The sequence below is a fragment of the Ursus americanus genome, chromosome 5, assembly GCF_024610735.1.
Source record: "Ursus americanus isolate L20-20 chromosome 5, mUrsAme1.1.p, whole genome shotgun sequence".
NCBI classification, from domain to species: Eukaryota; Metazoa; Chordata; class Mammalia; order Carnivora; family Ursidae; genus Ursus; species Ursus americanus.
In genome coordinates, this window is record NC_142131.1 from 71423960 (window position 1) to 71443240 (window position 19281).

General features: G+C 38.3%; 1 long non-coding RNA gene across 4 annotated transcripts in view; it reads left to right on the forward strand.

Moving 5' to 3' along the window:
- LOC123790434 (uncharacterized) overlaps window positions 1–19281 on the forward strand; it is a 347714-nt gene that overhangs the window by 301247 nt on the left and 27186 nt on the right. For all 4 annotated transcript variants that reach the window (XR_006779089.2, XR_006779088.2, XR_015724598.1 and 1 more), the window contains one exon: window positions 8764–8945. This is a non-coding gene — a long non-coding RNA (uncharacterized LOC123790434). The remainder of the gene's footprint in view (window positions 1–8763; window positions 8946–19281) is intronic.

Below are 19281 nucleotides of genomic sequence, written 5' to 3' on the forward strand. Positions count from 1 at the left end.
ATCATAAATGTGTGCATTTAATAATAGATCTTCAAAATACATGAAGCAAAAACTGATATGTAATCAAAATACATGAAGCAAAAACTGATATGTAATGGAATGGAAGCATGGAATAATAAGCAAAGCTAGAGATGTTAACACTCCTCTCAGAAACTGAAAAACTAAACAAACTGTCAGTAAGAACACAGTAGATGTTAGTAACTATCAACAAATTAATATATGTTGAACATTACATCCACCCACTGCAGAATGTACTTTTTAAAAAAATTATGTTCAGTTAGCCACTGTATAGTACATCATTAGTTTTTGATGTAGTGTCCAATGATTCATTAGTTGCGTATAACACCCAGTGCACATCACCACACATGCCCTCCTTAATATCCATCACCCTGTTACCCCTCCTCCCAACCTCCTCCCTTCTGAAACCCTCAGTTTTTTCCCGGGGTCCATATTCTCTCATGGTTCGTCTCCCTATCTGATTTCTCCCCCTTCAGATTTCCCTCCCTTCCCTTATGGTCCTTTGTGCTATTGCTTATGTTCCACATATGAGTGAAACCATATGATAATTGTCTTTCTCTGCTTGACTTATTTCACTTAGCATACTCCCCTCCAGTTCCATCCATGTCGATGCAAATGGTGGGTATTCATCCTTTCTGACAGCTGAGTAATAGTCCATTGTATACATGAAACACATCTTCTTTATCCATTCATCTCTTGAAGGGCACCTTGGCTCCTTCCACAGTTTGGCTATTGTGGATATTGCTGCTATGAACATTGGGGTGCATGTGGCCCTTCTTTTCACTACATCTGTATCTTTGGGGTGAATACCTAGTAGTGAAATTGTTGGATCATAGGGTAGCTCTATTTTAACATCTTGAGGAACCTCCATCCTGTTTTCCAGAGTGGCTGTACCAGCTTGCATTCCCACCAACAGTGTAAGAGGGTTCCCCTTTCTCCACATCCTCGCCAACATTTGTTGTTTCCTGTTTTGTTAATTTTTGCTATTCTAATTGGTGTAAGGTGGTATCTCATTGTGGTTTTGATTTTTATTTCCCTGATGGCAAGTGATGTGGAGCATTTTTTCATATGTCTGTTTGCCATTTGTATGTCTTCTTTGGAGAAGTGTCTGTTCATGTCTTCTGACCATTTTTTTACCGGGTTATTTGTTTTTTGAGTGTTGAGTTTAAGAAGTTCTTTATAGATCTTGGATATCAGCCCTTTATCTGTAATGTCATTTGCAAATACCTTCTCCCATACTGTGCATTGCCTCTTAGTTTTGTTGACTGTTTCCTTTGCTGTGCAGAAACTTTTTATCTGGACAAAGTCCCAAAAGTTCATTTTTGCTTTTGTTTCCTTGCCTTTGGAGACATGTCTTGAAAGAAGTTACTGTGGCTGATGTTGAAGAGGTTATTGCTTATGTTCTCCTCTAGGATATTGATGGATTCCTGTGTCACACTGAGGTCTTTCATCCATTTTGAGTTTATCTTTGTGTACGGTGTAAGGGAATGGTCCAGTTTCAGTCTTCTATACGTAGCTGTTCAATTTTCCCAGCACCACTTACTGAAGAGACTGTCTTTTTTCCATTGGATATTTTTTTCTGCTTTGTCAAAGATTAGTTAACCATAGAGTTGAGGGTCCATTTCTGGAGTCTCTATTCTGTTCCATTGATCTATGTGTCTGTTTTTGTGCCAATACTATGCTGTCTTGGTGATCACAGCTTTGTAATATAGTTTGAAGTCAGGCATTGTGATGACCCCAGCTTTGGATTTCTTTTTCAACATTTCCTTGGTGACTTGGGGTCTTTTCTGGTTCCATACAAATTTTAGGATTGTTTGTTCCAGCACTTTGAAAAATGCCAATGGTATTTTAATAGGGATGGGATTGAAAGTGTAAATTGCTCTGGGCAGGATAGACATTTTAACAATGTTTATTCTTCTAATCTGTGAGAATAGAATGTTTTTCTTTTTGTAGTCTTCCTCAATTTCTTTCATAAGTTTTCTGTAGTTTCTAGAGTACAGATCCTTTACCTCTTTGGTTAGGTTTATTCCTAGGTATCTTATGGTTTTTGTTGCTATTGTGAATGGAATCGATTCCTTAATTTCTCTTTCTACAGTTACATTGTCAGTGTATAGAAAAGCAACTGATTTCTCTGCATTGATTTTGTATCCTGCCACATTGCTGAATTGCTGTATGAGTTCTAGTAATTTGGGGGCAGGGTCTTTTGGGTTTTGCACATAAAGTATCATGTCATCTATGAAGAGAGACAGTTTGACTTCTTCGTTGCCAATTTGGATGCCTTTTATTTCTTTTTGTTGTCTGATTGCTGAGGGTAGGACTTCTAGCACTATGTTGAACAATAGTGGTGAGAGTGGGTATCCCTATCGTGTCCTGACCTTAAGGGAAAAGCTCTCAGCTTTTCCCTATTGATAAGGAATTCACTGTGTGCTCTTCATAGATGGTTTTTGTGATATTGAGGAATGTTCCCTCTGTCTCTATACTCTGAGGAGTTTTAATCAAGAATGGATGTTGTATTTTGTCAGCTGCTTTTTCTGCATCAATTGAGAGGATCATATGATTCTTGTCTTTTCTTTTATTAATGTGCTCTATCACATTGATTGATTTGCAAATGTTGAACCACCCTTGCATCCCAGGAGTAAATCCCACTTGGTCGTGGTGAATAATCCTTTTAATGTACTGTTGGAACCTATTATCTAGGATCTTGTTGAGTATTTTGGCATCCATGTTCATCAGGGATATTGGTCTGTAATTCTCCTTTTTGATGGGGTCCTTGCCTGGTTTTGGGATCAGGGTAAAGCTGGCCTCATAGAAGGAGTTTGGAAGTTTTCCTTCCGTTTTGATGTTTTGAAACAACTTCAGTAGAATAGGTATTATTTTCTTCTTTAAGTGTTTGTTAGAATTCCCCTGGGAAGCCGTCAGACCCTGGAGTCTTGTTTTTTGGGAGGTTTTTTTTATTACTGCTTCAATGTCATTACTGGTTATTGGTTTATTCATATTATCTACTTCCTGTTTCAGTCTTGGTAGTTTGTAGGTTTCCAGGAAAGCATCCATTTCTTCCAAGTTGCTTAATTTGTTGGCATATAGTTGCTGGTAATAATTTCTAATAACTGTTTCTATTTCCTTGGTGTTAGTCGTCAATTCTCCCCTGGTCCTGGATCCTGTCTGAGTGCTGTTATCAGGCCCTTCCCATGTGCAGGTTATCTCGGGTCCCCCGACGCAGGTCGCTATTGTGTTCCGGTGTTCTGTCACTTTCCAGGGGCCGGCTTATGGTGGTTCCCTCCCCCTTCTGTTTACCTTCCTATATCTGCCTGCAGAACCACAACTCCCTCCTCCATACCTCGCAACCTCTGATTTTCTGCTTGTAGAGAGATCCAGATGTATATTCTTACATCTCAGGCTAATTTCATGGGTGTTCAGAATGGTTTGGTAGATATTGAGCTAAATTCAGGGGACTGATTGAACTGGAGTCCCCTCCTCCTCCGCCATCTTGTCCCCTCTCCAACTTTACCAACTTATTATTTGGTTCTTTCTTTCTTCTGTTTCTTCTTAATTCTTTCTTATTTTTATGATTTGAGTTGATGTTTATACTCTCTCCCCATCAGGCAGGAACTTAGCACTTTGTCTAACAATGGATATTTCTCCCCTAAACCCAGATCAGTGCCACTCCCCACCCCCAAGCCTTCTACATACTCATATGTAAATACTAGCTCAAAATAGCTCCTCATTATTTGGGGGATTTCACGGTTTTCTGCATTTTCATACTTCAGTTCTTTCAGGGTTGATCTTGGCCAACAGATCCAAACTAGTTTTACTAGATGTATATCTTCTCAGAACCAGAGCCCATTGCTATTTATTCTATAGTTATTTTCAACTGTAATCTGCATACTTTTGTATAGCTGGTTCCTTGAGACTACTTATGCCACAGTTATAGAGATTTAGATTTATTACTGGTATATTTTGTGTTTTGTTTTACATGAAGTACTTTGGATGAAGCGTACAAGTGCTCTAATTGTTTTCTTTTTTTGGTAGGGGGGGTTGTATGTTAAAGTTTAATGTAAATTTTTTTAAAGTTGAAGTTTAAAATTTGTTTTTTTTATACTTTTTAAAAATAACTGATGTTTATTTTAAATGTTGGAGGAATGTGCCAATTTGGTGACGGTAATTTCTATCCACTTTCACCCCATTTGGAGAAATATTCATGGGTACTCAAACTATTGGTATAGTTGAGACACACAGCCCTTCTCAGGTCAGTGTTGTCTGCAAGTTCTGTAACACATTTCGTAGATAACTGACATGGACTTTTTCAACATAATGACAGTATTTATTTGTTGTCCTCCATTACCTTGTTGAATTTTCCATTTTTCATTATCTGGTACTCGACCTTATGGATCCTGAAATACCGTCTAAGAGGCTTTTCTCAGAAGTGAACACATTTTGAAACCTTATCTCACAGCTGATATTTCAAACCAGATTTTCTATTATGTCTATTTGTTAAGCAAATATTGCTGCCATAGAGACTAGGTTACCCTAAAGGTGTTTGGATTACACAGTCTTAAAAATTCTTATCAAGACTATGGTGTGCATCAGACTTTGCCCTGGTAATGGAAGATTTAATGATAAATAGGTCCAACTGTTCCTGCCTTTTAAAATGAAATTAACTTAGGGAATAGAGTTAATACCATGTAAGATTCAGACAATTTATTAGTTTACCATGAAAATTTACTACTCAGAAATAAGAATTTTGAAGTCTATAAGATCCTCATATTCTCCCCATGTCAGCATAATCAGCAGGTAGCTGCTGTGCGTGGATTCACACAAAGGACTTTTCCTATATATTAACTCTAAGCTAATGGATATACAGTTGCGATTGTCCTATAATTTGCTGTCTTTTCCTTTATTTTTTTTTAACATGATGTGAGAATGATCATTGTCACCGTATACCCTGATGAATCTTCTCAAATCGAGAAGCTCTTTTCTTTAGATAGCAGACGAGGTGAAAACCCAGTTTTACTGGCTTTGGGACCATTCTGCCTCATTAGGTAAATTTGTGTCTCAGTTTGTTTGGATCTTTTTGTTAAGAGTTGGTCTTAAACAGTAATAGTAACTTTTAAGAGGCCATTCTCATTTCCGTTTTCCAGATTGTTTTAGGGAAGCTTCACCTTCCTATAGATCACAAGAACAGATGATAAATTTTAGTATTTTCTATATAATTTCAAAAGTGCTAGTAATGTTACACTTAATTCATAGTAAATCTCTTTCAACTAGAATTGTAATTTATTTTGAGTTGCTTTGTATTTATAATTTATTTTTGACTTTGAATTTTCGTTAAGCTAATGGAATGCTCTCTGTCATTAGTTCTGGGTGTGTCAGTCTCCTGACAAGGTATTTGCAAATGCGATGCTTTTATTATATATGGATTATAATTTACAGTTTATTCCATTCCATACATTAATTGCAGAAGCTAAATATGTGGGAAATCTGATGTTGCCAAGCTCTTGTTTGTAGGCCAGATGTAGTCTAATTTGCTATATGCATATTCTGGCTGGTATTAAAAATATGGAAATATTAAAATATAGCCATAATATGATACTTCTGTCATATCGTGTATTTGTTTTAAATGAAGTATAGTTGACATACAATGTTACATTAGTTTCAGATGTGCAACATAGTGATTGGACAAGTCTATACATGATGCTATGTTTTTAGTTAGATTAAGACTATATAGGAGTACCCTTGGTTTAGAGCAAAGGGTGTTCTGTTTAATTCTGCTGAAACTAGGGGCTGAACTGTTAGGGAAGACAGAGCATCAGATGTGGTGGTAGGGTCAGAGGCTGCCCTATGACTGGGTGAAAAGCCTTATTTATTACCTGAAATGAAATCCTAAAGAACACATGAAAACAGATACAGTGGAACCACAGTCTGTCGAGATTTGATGGCTAAGCTCATGAGGTTCCAAAGTAACCTGTGTATAAAAATTCCATTTTTTTCTTCGAAAAATGGACTTATTGTATGCATCTAACTTCAAGAGTGGCTCAAGAGGAAAATTGGTTTTTCTCTGTTTGAGTGAAATAGGAAAAAGCAAGTTATGGAATTCCGTATAATGGAAAATTTTATGAGAGGAATGAAATTGAGATTGGTGGCCCTCATTTGTATAGCTTCCAGAAAATTTATAACAAAGAGAAACAAAGTAGAATAAGAGAGAGCAGTTGAGGTCCACTCAAACAAGTCAGAGTGCTCAGGAAGCAAAATAGTCTGGATGGTGCTGGGAAGGTGGGTGGAGCGAACATGTCATCTTCTGCAAAGCGCGAACACAACCTTGATTTTTGGAGCCTGTGCCTCAGTTACCATCTCTGCTGATGCTTTGGGTGCACCATGTTGTTTAAATTCAGTTTAAGTGTAATCTCTTGGTGAAATCTGCAACTAGAACAGAGATTGATGCCTTGAAATGCAGAGATGGCTGGCGAGAAAATCTCTCAGGAATTCCAGAGCTGTTTCTCAATCTCCAGTCTGAGGGTGGAGTCCATTCTGAAGATCAAGAGAAATGGGGCTTGAAGTAGTGAACATCTTCCCTATTTGCCTTCATCTGCTTTATGTGGAAATAACCATATTGACACTGAAAGGATTATCTGGGGAAACATGATGTGTGTGTTTGTGTGTGTCTGTGTGTCTCTCTCTCTGTGTGTATTAGTGAAAATAAAATTGAGAAATAGTGAAGAAGCTTAAATGTTTATCTTTCAAGAAATACTTGCCTGTTTTCAGGAAGGATGTAACATATACCCTGTTAAAATGCTAGAGGTCGTGTGATTTGGGTTTACAAAAAAGATTTATGTGAAAACTTTGCACTGTGAAAAGAATCTAAGATCCTTAGATCAAAAAGCCCCTTCATCACTTCGAACATCAGTTTTCTTGCCTCAGCCTACTGTTTTCCTAGATTAAGTCTCCTGCAAGAGCGGACATGTCCTAAGTGAAGTGCGTGGCTTCTGTCTGTAAGCCCGTCTTTCATCAAATATGTCCTCTGTCAAGCTGAGAAGAAGCCCTCCCCTCCCCTTGCACACGCGCAGTTCTCTCCACGTCTTGCAGTTCAGAGACTTCAAGCTCAAGTGGCAGATGGGGAAGCGAGCCAAACCCTCCAAACCCCATTTACTGTGGGAAATCGGAGGACAGAACACCCACGAGAAACATCTGATCGTGAAGATGACCTCCACCTGTTTTAGATGTTTCCAGTTTCAGGAAGTGCTGAGATACAGCAAAGCCTCAGAAATTGGTGAAGGTCCTGGGAAAAGATAGAGGCATCCAAGCATATGTTGGTTCTGGAGATGGAATTACTTCTGTGATGAGAAACAAAAGAGCGTGAAAATGTATCACACTGAAAATAGGGAAGATACGTGGCTTAGCCAGAGAAGATGGTGGCCTTGATATTGTGGAGGACATGGACAAACTGAGAACCAGATCAGTTCCTCCTCACATCAGAAATCTCCCAACACTCCCTCCTGAACCACACACTGATGGAAACAGTCTTTGTGATTGCTTTAGGATGTGGCTGCCATGTCTCACATGGTTCCCTGTGAGGATGCAAATATCACGGGCTGGCAGGTACCGTGGGACAGGGATTAGGGAGATGCTGCTAGGGATACAGAGGTATATAATTCTAGGACATGGAACAGATGTGAAACTGTCCAGTTGCTTGGTTCTTTTACTCATACGTGTGATAGGCCTTTTGGACCGACTGTGAAATCTAATGAGCAGAGTTTCTTTCAGATACAAAATTTTAATTTTGATAATAAAGTATTTCTATTTATTTTTTAAGTTTTATTGTAGTTCTGCATTTTTAATAGCGAATGTAAGGTATAGTCTTTTACAAAAGCTGGCTGACATGTTTGTTGAATCTGCTTTTTTTTTACATTCATGTGAATTCTCAATGTCCTATAACCAGATAGAGTACCAATTTTCTGTCCAATTTTTATCTGTCTCCTATTGTAGAAAGTGAACCAAGGTGACGTGATCAATTATTTTTTTCTACAAATAATCATTTGGAACTCCTCATATGAAAAATAATGAACTTTCCTAAAAATAATATCTTTCTTTGAGGACAGGGCAGCATACGCTGAGGGGTGACAGGAAGGGATTTTCCATCCCTTGGCCAAAGAGTTTCCCACGCTGATAGATCATTACACCAGCATCCTGGGATTCTGCTCAGCCTTTCAAATATAAGTCCTCCATTTGCTCTTCTAGTGTGTTTATTGAGGATAGAGTGCATACGTGAAACACCATAGGCATCTGACCGATCAAACTGCTGGGTCCTGTGGACTTCTCTTAATCCCCACAGATCCCACTGCAAGCAGTTGTAGCCCCCCTTAAAGACATTCCCGTATGTTTTGGTACAAGGACTTGCAAGCCCTTTGAGTTGTGGTTTCCAATTTCATATGTTATCTGTCTTCCTGTTTTCAGAGATTCCTCAATATTTCTTAGTCATATCGACACTTCTTAATTTGGGGGGCTGTTAAAGATTTCATTTATCTATAATTTAATGTCATTTCTAGAGAATTTGATGAGAGAGTGAAAGGTGGGTGTACTCAGTTCATTACTTGACTTCTATCTTGCAGATAAGATGGATTGTTTCTCTAGATGAAAATTGTTTTTTGTTGAAATCGGTTTCTATTTCCAATAATGTCCAAGTTCTCTCATATTTACATTTGCTATTGTTGTCTAATTTTATTTGATGTATCTTTGATCTCTTCTCTGCAGTCTGATCAGAAGAATTATCCATGTCATTTTCACTCAACTAAGCAAGAGGAAGTCCAGTAAAGAAAGAGAACTGAAGGAGAGACCAGATGGCCATTTGTCTTCGGAGTCACTTGCATTCTGTTCATGTCTCCATTCGCTGAATTTCTTTGAGTACCCATGAAGATGAACTGGCACGTCATCAGGTAAGCAGCCACAGAAAAGTAGATGCCATTTCTATTTTGGGTCAGCAAAAATACACATTCTAGATCAGCCAGCCATCAACCTGGAGTCAAATAGTGTGGTGTTATGTTAAGATTTAGGAGTGTTCAAATCAAAAGAACCTTTTGCATTTTGAAACTAGATTATTGCATAATTCATTTTATTTAATAATTTAATTAGACACTCCTCTTCTTTTTTTTTTTTTTTTTTTTTTTTTACCTTCTTACCAACTGACCCTGTTTGTCCAGTACTTAATGTTCTGTGTCCTGGTAAACCCCTCAGTGTATCTAGTGCTAACTGCCACTTTCAATTTACCCGAGACTTAGCTACTTTGCTTTTATTCTTGGATGAGTTCTATGAAAGTATGTGTTTCGTAATCCATTTCCATAATATTTATCAGGTAGTAATAGAGGAATAGAGTGAGAGAAGCACAAGGCTGAATTACCCATTGGTTTGGAAATTCAAATTCTCTCCCCCCCCTTTTTTTTGCTATAAATCAGACTACAGGATGTGAAATAGATGAAAAATAAAATGTTTATTTCTGTATTTCTGAAAAAACAATGCAGACAGATTATAAGGTAGTAAAATTGCTGCAAGCTATCACTTTAGAATTTTGTTTTCTTAAAATTTGAAATCTGTTGTTTCCATTTCTTTGTTTTTCAGTCAGAAAATATTGCACCAGGCTGTGCGAATACTTTTCAGATATGTGCTTTTCTGTATGATCATCTTTTCACTGCCTTATTATCTTTTAATTGCGTGTTTGAAAACTTACAAAGAAATTCTGCTAAAGAGTTAATGTATGAAGTGAGTTCATACTTAATGGCATTTGTAGAAAAAAAATGAATCCAGCCATGTTGGAATATTGGAAAAGAATACTGGTAATATTCTCATATTAACAAATACTTGTTAGGTGTGTCCTTCGGGCAAGACCCTGTTGTAGGAGTTAAAAACAAAGGCATAAGAAAATGTACCTGTGCTTAATGGGTTGACTTTCTACACAAAAGAGGTGAAACATAAACATATAAGAAATAAGATAACAGTAATGAAGTTGCTAATAATCTAAAACAGAAATAAATGTACTGAAAAGTAAGTAAAATGTATTGAAATGTATTGAAAACTCTAACTTGACTAAGTTGAGGACAGTTTCTACTTTATTTCAATTTCTAGGAAACCTCTTCTTTTTTTTTTAATGTTTTTTTTATTATATTATGTTAGTCACCATACAGTACATCCCTAGTTTCTGATGTAAAGTTCGATGATTCATTAGTTGCGTATAACACCCAGTGCACCATGCAATACGTGCCCTCCTTACTACCCATCACCAGCCTATCCCATTCCCCCACCCCCCTCCCCTCTGAAGCCCTCAGTTTGTTTCTCAGAGTCCATAGGTAACCTCTTCTGTATGAGTTCTCTAGCTGTCTAAAAGGATTTGCACATTACTGACATCTTTTTTTGGGGGGAGTGGTAGGGAAACGTGTTTCCCGAGTAGGCATATCATGAGAAGCTTTGTAGTACCCAGGTAGTCGGTAGACGATAAAAAAAGCTTTATAAATTTTTCAACTACATTGAAAGGGTGTTACACTTTTTGACTTGTCAGTCGCCAAATATTTTTGATCTTGGCGTCTCACTTTTTAACCCCCTTCAAACCATCCAGCCTTTCAAAAGTTTCTTTCCCATCCCTGTATAATAATTACTGTTTGTCTAATGTTTACTATAACCCACACGGTGTGTTACTAGCTTTATGTACTTACTCTCCTGGAATCCACATGCAAGATCACGCAGAAAGAATGGGTGCAGTTGAGAATTCAGCCACTGAAGTTTGCTCTACTGTTGACTCAGCGTTATAATGGGTCATCCTAACAATGAATCTGATCACATTTTAGTTGAGTATATTGCTGATATTCAACACACGCTTGGTGATTGACAAACCGATGACTGCTGTTGACACAGAAGGTCCGATGCAACTTTCACATCATCTCTGTTCCATATTTAAAACTTCACCTGTGTCCATTTCAACGCAAGAAAGGTAATAAATCTTACCGACAGGCTCTGAAAATCCAATTGGAGAGTAGGCCTGGGAGATAGGAAGTCTCAGGGTTTCAGGCTATGAGAAAATGATCCCAAATGATGCCTATCCTCATTTCCAGGAACCTCGTTCCCTCTGGAAATTTCTCTAATGCTCATTTCACAAAATATGTAGCCTCATAACTCATAATCTCTTGGTTCTTCTTTATTAACCATTCTGTCGTGACAATTCAGTTCATAGTTCTAACAATCAGCTAGTGATAACTTCTTGATTGAGAATCTGTGGGTTCAGTCGGAAGAGTAAAGCTGGCTGTACAATTGGCTTAGTAAATATTAGTTTTGAGTATACATAATGTGATTATTTGTGTGTGTCATGGACTTTTCATTCATCTCTATTTCTGGTTGGAGCATCCTTTTTTCATTGTCTACTTAAAAGTGAGAAATCATTAGATTCTTGAAGTGGATTGGATTCACCATGTACATTTCTTTTTTTCTCAGATGTTCAGAGACACAGCAGTAGAGATGGCACGTTTATAATATCAAGCAAGTGCAGATCCTGGCTAAATATTATCAATGTAGAGTATTTCTTACTGAACATACAGGACAGCATGTGAAGTGTACTTATGTAATGGTGATGATTATTATGTTTTTTTCTGAATCCTACTGGGCAACCAGTTTTTCTAGAATAAATACAATCATCCCCTCCCCTTTTTTGGTCAGCATATTGTATGATGTGATTTCAAGTTAACAAAGAAAATATACTGATTCAGTTTAATCCCATGGGAGTATGGTGTTCTGGATTTACTGAAGATGCTTTCAGAAGTTAAAACTAATCTGAAAATAAAGATGGGGGTCATGATCTATTTTAGAGCTAAGAGGATCTCTTCATGAAGGCTGGCCAGTGACAGTTCAATTTCTGTCAAGTCTAACCACATGCTATCATGTAATATTAAATCCAAAATAATAAGCACAGTTCAGTGACACAGATAATGGAGAGAAAATGACAGGGTTCAGGAGCACTTTTGCTTATGTGTTGTGTTATCTGTGTAATTTCTAAATTTTTCCAGACATCATTATAGTGAAAGAGTCTGTGGCTTTGGTTTTAACTATCCTATTGAGTCAATCTAAGGCAGTTTGAAGACAAATGGAATCTTCCAATTCCTGGTGGGCATTTTCCACTACAGCCTTCATGTTTTCAGTACAGATTGAAGGATGTAGATGACTACTAGCTCCACAAGCTACAGAAATAAAATCTCGAACACATGCCACAGACCTACACAGGGTCCTCCCTCTCCTCCTTGTCCTCAGAAATAGAGTTGTTTGAATTGACATGAGGTTTTGTTTTTATTTTGTTTTGTTTTGGAACATCTTAAGGTGTTGAGGAATTTAATGGAAACTGAGGCTAGCTGTGTCTTTCAATTTTAGTAAAATTAATTTTATGAGGCTCTGGAGTTTGACAAATGTGAGGCTTACTTAGAAACAAGCAACCCCTGTTATACTTGAACTACTGTCATATCGCTGTGTATACAGTAGTCATACTGTATTAAGATAGCTACTACCCGGAAGAGACCGTTCATTTGATCTGCATTTCTGTTCCCTTATCTGGAAACCAGGGATAATAATATCACTTAGTTTACAGGGTTGTCGAGAGGATTTGAAAGCTAAATTTAATCAAGTGCTCAGCAGAATGTAATTGGGTTGGTCTCATTTCTGTGGTCTCCACTGTCTATTTAGTAAAGCTCTTTCTATCACTTTCAGGCACTTAGGTGACTATTTTATTGAACTCCTACCGAAGAGTGCATTAAAAGAGATCTCAGAGCAGTTTAGATACATTATCTTATTTAGTCCTAGATCCTGTTACTGAGATCACAGGCAACATATACATCCTGGGTCATGAATTTATTTGGTTGGGGTAAAGTATCAAAGAAACAAGGTTAAAAATTTAATTTTTCTTGGGACTCATCACCCAGGAAGGCGCAATTAAAACTTGCCAGTCAATCATCTATGAGGTGCCAGTGATTTTATTTTTGTACATTATCTCAGGTGAGACTCAATATTATTATTATTTTTTTTTCCTGCAAGCTCAAAAGGTGAAGACACCTCTGTTAGGTCAAACAGATAAGCAGTGAAGCCTGAATTCAAACCTGGATCTTATTCATTTTCAAAGCCCGCATTCTGGGTGCTATCCCCCCCAGAGTATGACAGACGGAAATTAAAACTCTGGTACGTTGTCTTATAAACGCAAGTGATTTAGCACAAAGGCAACTATGTGGAAGGATCTGGCTGCATGTGTAGATAGTTGAATCTAAGGTAGAGCCTATTACAAATCCTAGACAAGAGAGTCTTTTTTTTTTTTTAATAACTGGTCTGTGCTTTAATTAAGTAGTTAATTAATTAATTTAGAGAGAGAGAGAGAGAGAGAGCACGAGCAGGGGGAGAGGCAGAGGCAGAGGGAGAGAGAACCTCAAGAAGACTACACTCGGAGTGCAGGGCCTGATGTGCAGCTGGATCCCAGGACCCCGATAGAGATCGTGACCTGAGCTGAAATCAAGAGTCAGATACCCAACTGACTGAGCCACCCAGGTGCCCTCTAGACAAGAAAGTTCTATCAGTTCACTTGCCAATTCTCTTCCCTTCCCTGTCAGAGAAGAATCCATTGTTGTGTTTGCTGGTATTAGCCCATATTACAAGTCTCAGAAGAAATCTGAAATCACTCTAAATTGAATCGTTTAAATAAGCCATTTACATTTTGAAATTATTAAGTTTTGAAACAGATTTCATTCAAAGTGGGGGTGGCTTTTCCTATATTACAAATGTTCCCAATTCTTTAGTGAAATGGTATTCCTTTAAATTAGATCTAAAAGAAGAATGACCTTTATTGAAAATGATTAAAAAATCTCTTTCTCTCTATATATAATATTATATATATTATATTATATAAATCTCTCTCTATATTTATATTATATATACAAAACTTATATATAATATAAAATATATATGATACATATTATATATTACATATATAAATTTATATATATAATATAAAAAATATATATGATACGTAATACAAACAATTTTTTCCCTTTTGTTCCTCATTTGAAACTTAAAGTTCACGTGTACTATTTAGTGAGCTCCCAAATTTTGTAGATTGAATTGCCTTCTGTCTTTAGACTCTATGTCTCTCATTAGGGGTCCCAGACCCTAAGCAAGGGTTTCCACCCATCCTTACGTGGTTTAAAGAGGATTTGGCCCAGATTCAGAGCCTCGTTTCAGTAGTGGGCACCCCGCTTTCTTCTTCACTGCAGTTTTATTCTGGAATGCTTTCTAATTGCGTCTGATAAATGCATGCCACCTCTCTTAGCTTAGTGGATTCCCAGTGAAGTGTGTGAAATACTTGTTTTGAGCTTGATACTGCTCTTTTTTTTTTTTTCCCAGTGGGGTCCACCATCTGACTTTCTTATGCTGCCTTATTTCTTATGTAAAAATCTCTCTAACTGTTATGAGAGCCCTGCGTTGGTGATGGGATATGTGGGGGCGGGGTTAGTATGTGCACAACTGCTCAAAAGCCAAGTGATACAGCAGGAGGATGCCTGTTACCAGGCTAAGTTTGAAATCTTGAAAGAAATAAAAGATGAAAATTGTATTCAAATAAGATTTCCTAGTTTTGTCTTTGATATTAAACTGATGAGGTAAATTGCTTTCAGAAGTTAAAATAGAGATCTAAAGGTTATAATAATATCAATGCAAAAATAGCCCAGAGAAAGGAAGAGATGGAGAGTTCATTTAAATATGCGAATGATTTGTGGAGGTGTAATGGCCCTATTAATATTAATTATGCCATTATCATTCACTGCTCTTCAAATGGAAAATTGCCAGTCTCTATCTCACTGGCAGAGATACTGAGATGTAAATACAAGTTGACAACCTTGCTTCTTTGCACACAGGTCGCCCCTGACTCCTAGTTGAAAACACTGCAACCAATCTAATGTTGAAAGAGTCACAGTTTGGCAGGAAAACTCAGGCAGTGAAGAACTTGCTACTTTGGAGTGTTGCTTGTCATGGTACCTTGAGCTTGGTCTTCTAGTAATTGTTGAAATGCTGATGCTACGTGGTCCCAGGTTCTGGTTTATCTGTTCCGGGGTCTGCGTAACACCAAGGTGCCTGGTCAGAAAGACAGTACTGTCAAGTCTGGTGGAGGGGCCCTTGAAGGCAAGGAGATAGCCCAAGGGACAATCTGTTTCTGACCACCTGGGATGGAGGGGATGTTTGTTTCAAAAGCCCATTACTTAGACCAAAAGTTGGTCTTTATTTGGGGATGGGTAAGGGTGAAGATAAAGAATTTTATGCTTGAAAAATTATCTCCTCAAAGAGAGGATAGTCTTTTAAGTCTGCACACTGGTGCTTTTTTCTTGAAGCAATTGACATTTAATGAGGAAGAAAACAACATTTTGAAGGTTGTATTTATTTTTTTTAACACTATGACTGTCCTTGTGTTTGGAAGATAATGTTTTTATGTTTGGTTTAAAATGTTTGATATCAAGTCGAGTCCTGAGCAGATACATTTCATTAAATTCCCAGGACTTTGGTTTTCACCCCATTAAGTTCCATTATCAAAATTACCAGGCGATCTCTTAAAAGCTTAAAAGTTCCATCTCTAATAATTGCACAGGTGTCTTCCTTCTTGTTCAGTGTAAAATGCTATTTTAAATGAATCAGAGTGTGTGTTTCGCTGCCAGTTTGACTCCCCACATCTGGGAAACGTCCCAAGATCACACACTTCCTGTCTGGAGGAGGGAGCCCTTCTCGGTATGAGCATCACCAGCAGTGATTTGATGCAGTAATAAAAAGAGACATCCCAAGTGAGTCCATGTGATTAAATACGGAAAAGGGGGCTATGGACGTCTTAGGTCCTCAACATGTGAAGGTAATTAAATCTCCAAATTTGAATGTCTCCTCTTCTCTTTCTAACTATGCCTGTCCTAAAGAAAAGGAAAAAAAAAAAAGATTTGAAATATGGGCAGAGGGGTGTGGTGCCATATGGCAGAACAAACAAAATTACCCAAACACTTCAAAAACAAGCAGGGTGCGTTTCTCCCTCTGTTCAGTAACCATATGTTAGCTCAACACCTGAGAAGCTCCCTTCGAGTTGATTCAAACAGACTCTTTGTCTTTTGGCCTCCAGTGTGCTTCCTTGAAACAAAAACCAGGGGACCTTGGAGAGACGTTGCAATGAGGTCCCTGCAGGGTCTGAATCCAAGACTGCAAAGCTTGTAGAACTATTTTTGAAGTGAGAGAACTTCAGGAAGCAGGAAGAAGATGCAGGATAAAAGAATCCTTGCCATCAAGAAGGAAGACTCTTCCAGGAGTTGTTTATAGAAGATGGGGGGGACATACTCCCGCCCTGATGGGACTGATAATCAGCAAAGGGCAGTTGGGTCGTTACAAACAATGGGTACAGAGACATCTTTATAAAATCACGAGAATAATTGGTTGGATGAAGAAGCAATGCACTGCATGGGAAATATCAGTAAAGTGTAGTTACAGGTTATGGGTGAATCCTCTTGCATCCAACCTTTCCTTTTCTCGTATGGCTCTGAAGTGTGCATGTTTTCTTGCTGACTGCTATCACAGCCCCTCCTTTCCCCTCCTTTCACCTTTTCCTTTGAAGTTCCGCCTTGGTTTATTTCAAACCTACATATTGCCTTGGGACCAGGAAACCTTGTGCCATTGGTGGCCTCAATGATATTGCACAATATATAAATGAAATACATAAAATTTAATTGAGAATATAATATAAGCCGTAGGAACGAAAAATCCTCAACAGAGTTGACCAGAAGAAGTCAGAATCAGAAAAATCCAAAAGTCTGGAAATGGATCTGACCAATCTGGGCAGGGGGAGACAGCATGTAGACATTTCAAAGCTCTCACGGTAGTTCTAGTTTCCAATTCAGGTACTTGGTACAAGATCACTGATACTCAGTTCAAGTAGCTGTGTTAAATCACGTGGTTGGTGAAAGCTTTAAAAGGCCAAATTAATGAATGACTTGGTAATTCAGTAGACATTTTTGAATACCTAATACATGTTAGCAAACGGGCCTGGTAAACGTTTTTAGTGGTCTCACTGCAGGGAAGTTTGAACACAAAGTATTAGTACCTTTATTTTTGTTGTCTGCACAGCTAGCCAGATATTTAATCCTTTTTGAAATTTTCATTATACACATTTTAATGTTCAGAAGTTCTTTGTTTAGTGTATGGTATTACACTAGTTTTCAAAATAATAATGAGGTAGCGGTAACACGTTATTATGGAAAGGTCAGACGCTTGGCAATCTCAACTCTGTTTAGGTTTATAATAGTTTGAATTTTAAAATACATCCACACACTCACACAATGTAACACATACCCACTCACATGTTCAAATACGATTTTATTAACTGCTTCCAGAGGACTTGATTTAAGAATCAAGAGCGAAAGGAGCTTTAGCTTGGAAAGACCTGCTGGTCCATTATATGATTTGCTAAATGCCTGCTTCCTGTTCCACGTTTCTGGCGTCACCCCGGATAAGCTTGTGAACGTTGCGGCTTCCGCAGCATAACCTAACCGTAAACTTGGCGGGAACACACTTGTTAAGTCACCGTGACATCAGGGAAGTGCGTGTGACTCTTGCACGCGGCAGGGCAGCTGGAGCCCAGAAGCAGGACTTTCTTCCCTCGCCTGTTTGTTTTTAAAGTCCTTCGTGGGAGTCAAAAGTCGCAACGACCAAGGCAGTTCCGTAGCTAACAAATCCATAGTTTTCGATCGATGTCCAAGTTCACGAGACAGACTTTTCTCAGCGGCTGGCCCCCATTTACGTGTCGACGCAGATCAGGGCTGAGCACACAAGTGACCCAGAACACTGAATGGAAAGCTGTGTTGGTCGTCTCCCAAGTTATTGGAACCGACTTGCCCTTTGGTAGAAATGCGCTGGGATGGAATAATCTCTCTTTTGCCGGAAGACAAGCACTCAAGTGATGTCAGCCGTGCTTGGAAAGGGCATTGAAGCATCTTCTACTTAAACAAATGGAGTAACAGATTCTAATAGCAAAGCAAACTTACTTTCGAGGACTCCGGTATGCTTTATAGGTAGATGTTCTGTAGTTTGTTTCACTTAAGATTACTTACTTTATAGGACTTTCAGTATGACTTGAAAACATTCCATTCTTACTGATTTTTTTCTTTTGTATTTATTTAATTTTATTTTTAAAAAGATTTTGTTTTTAAGCCATCTCTACACCCACCATGGGGCTCGAACTCACAACTCTGGGATCAAAAGTCACATGATCGACTGACTGAGCCAGCCAGATGCCCCCAACTGACTTTTTAAATTATGCATTTGTGATATTAATTTTGTTTTGGAAAAAGCAATATAAAACATTATAACCCATTACATTGTCCAGCTACAAAAATGCCTGTAGCAATGAAGTAATATGCCAAATGCTATTTCTTCTTTTTTTTTTAATGATTTTTTATTATATTATGTTAGTCACCATACAGTACATCCCCGGTTTCCGATGTAATGCTCGATGATTCATTAGCTGCGTGTAACACCCAGTGCACCGTGCAATACGTGCCCTCCTTACTACCCATCACCGGTCTATCCCATTCCCCCTCCCCCCTCCCCTCTGTAGCCCTCAGTTTGTTTCTCATAGTCCATAGTCTCTCATGTTTCATTCCCCCTTCTGATTACCCCCCCTTTCTTTATCCCTTTCTTCCCCTACCGATCTTCCTAGTTCTTATGTTCCATAGATGAGAGAAATCATATAATAGTTGTCTTTCTCTGCTTGACTTATTTCACTTAGCATTATCTCCCCCAGTGCCGTCCATGTTGTAGCAAATGTTGAGAACTCGTTATTTCTGATAGCTGAGTAATATTCCATTGTATATATGGACCACAACTTCTTAATCCAGTCATCTGTTGAAGGGCATCTCAGTTCCTTCCACGATTTAGCTATTGTGGACAATGCTGCTACGAACATTGGGGTGCATATGGCCCTTCTCTTCACTACGTCTGTATCTTTGGGGTAAACACCCAGTAGTTCAATGGGTGGATCATAGGGTAGCTCAATTTTTAACTTTTTAAGGGACCTCCACACTGTTTTCCAGAGTGGCTGTACCAACTTGCATTCCCACCAACAATGTAGGAGGGATCCCCTTTCTCCACATCCTCTCCAACAATTGTTGTTTCTTGCCTTGTCTATTTTTGCCATTCTCACTGGCGTAAGGTGGTATCTCAGTGTGGTTTTGATTTGAATTTCCT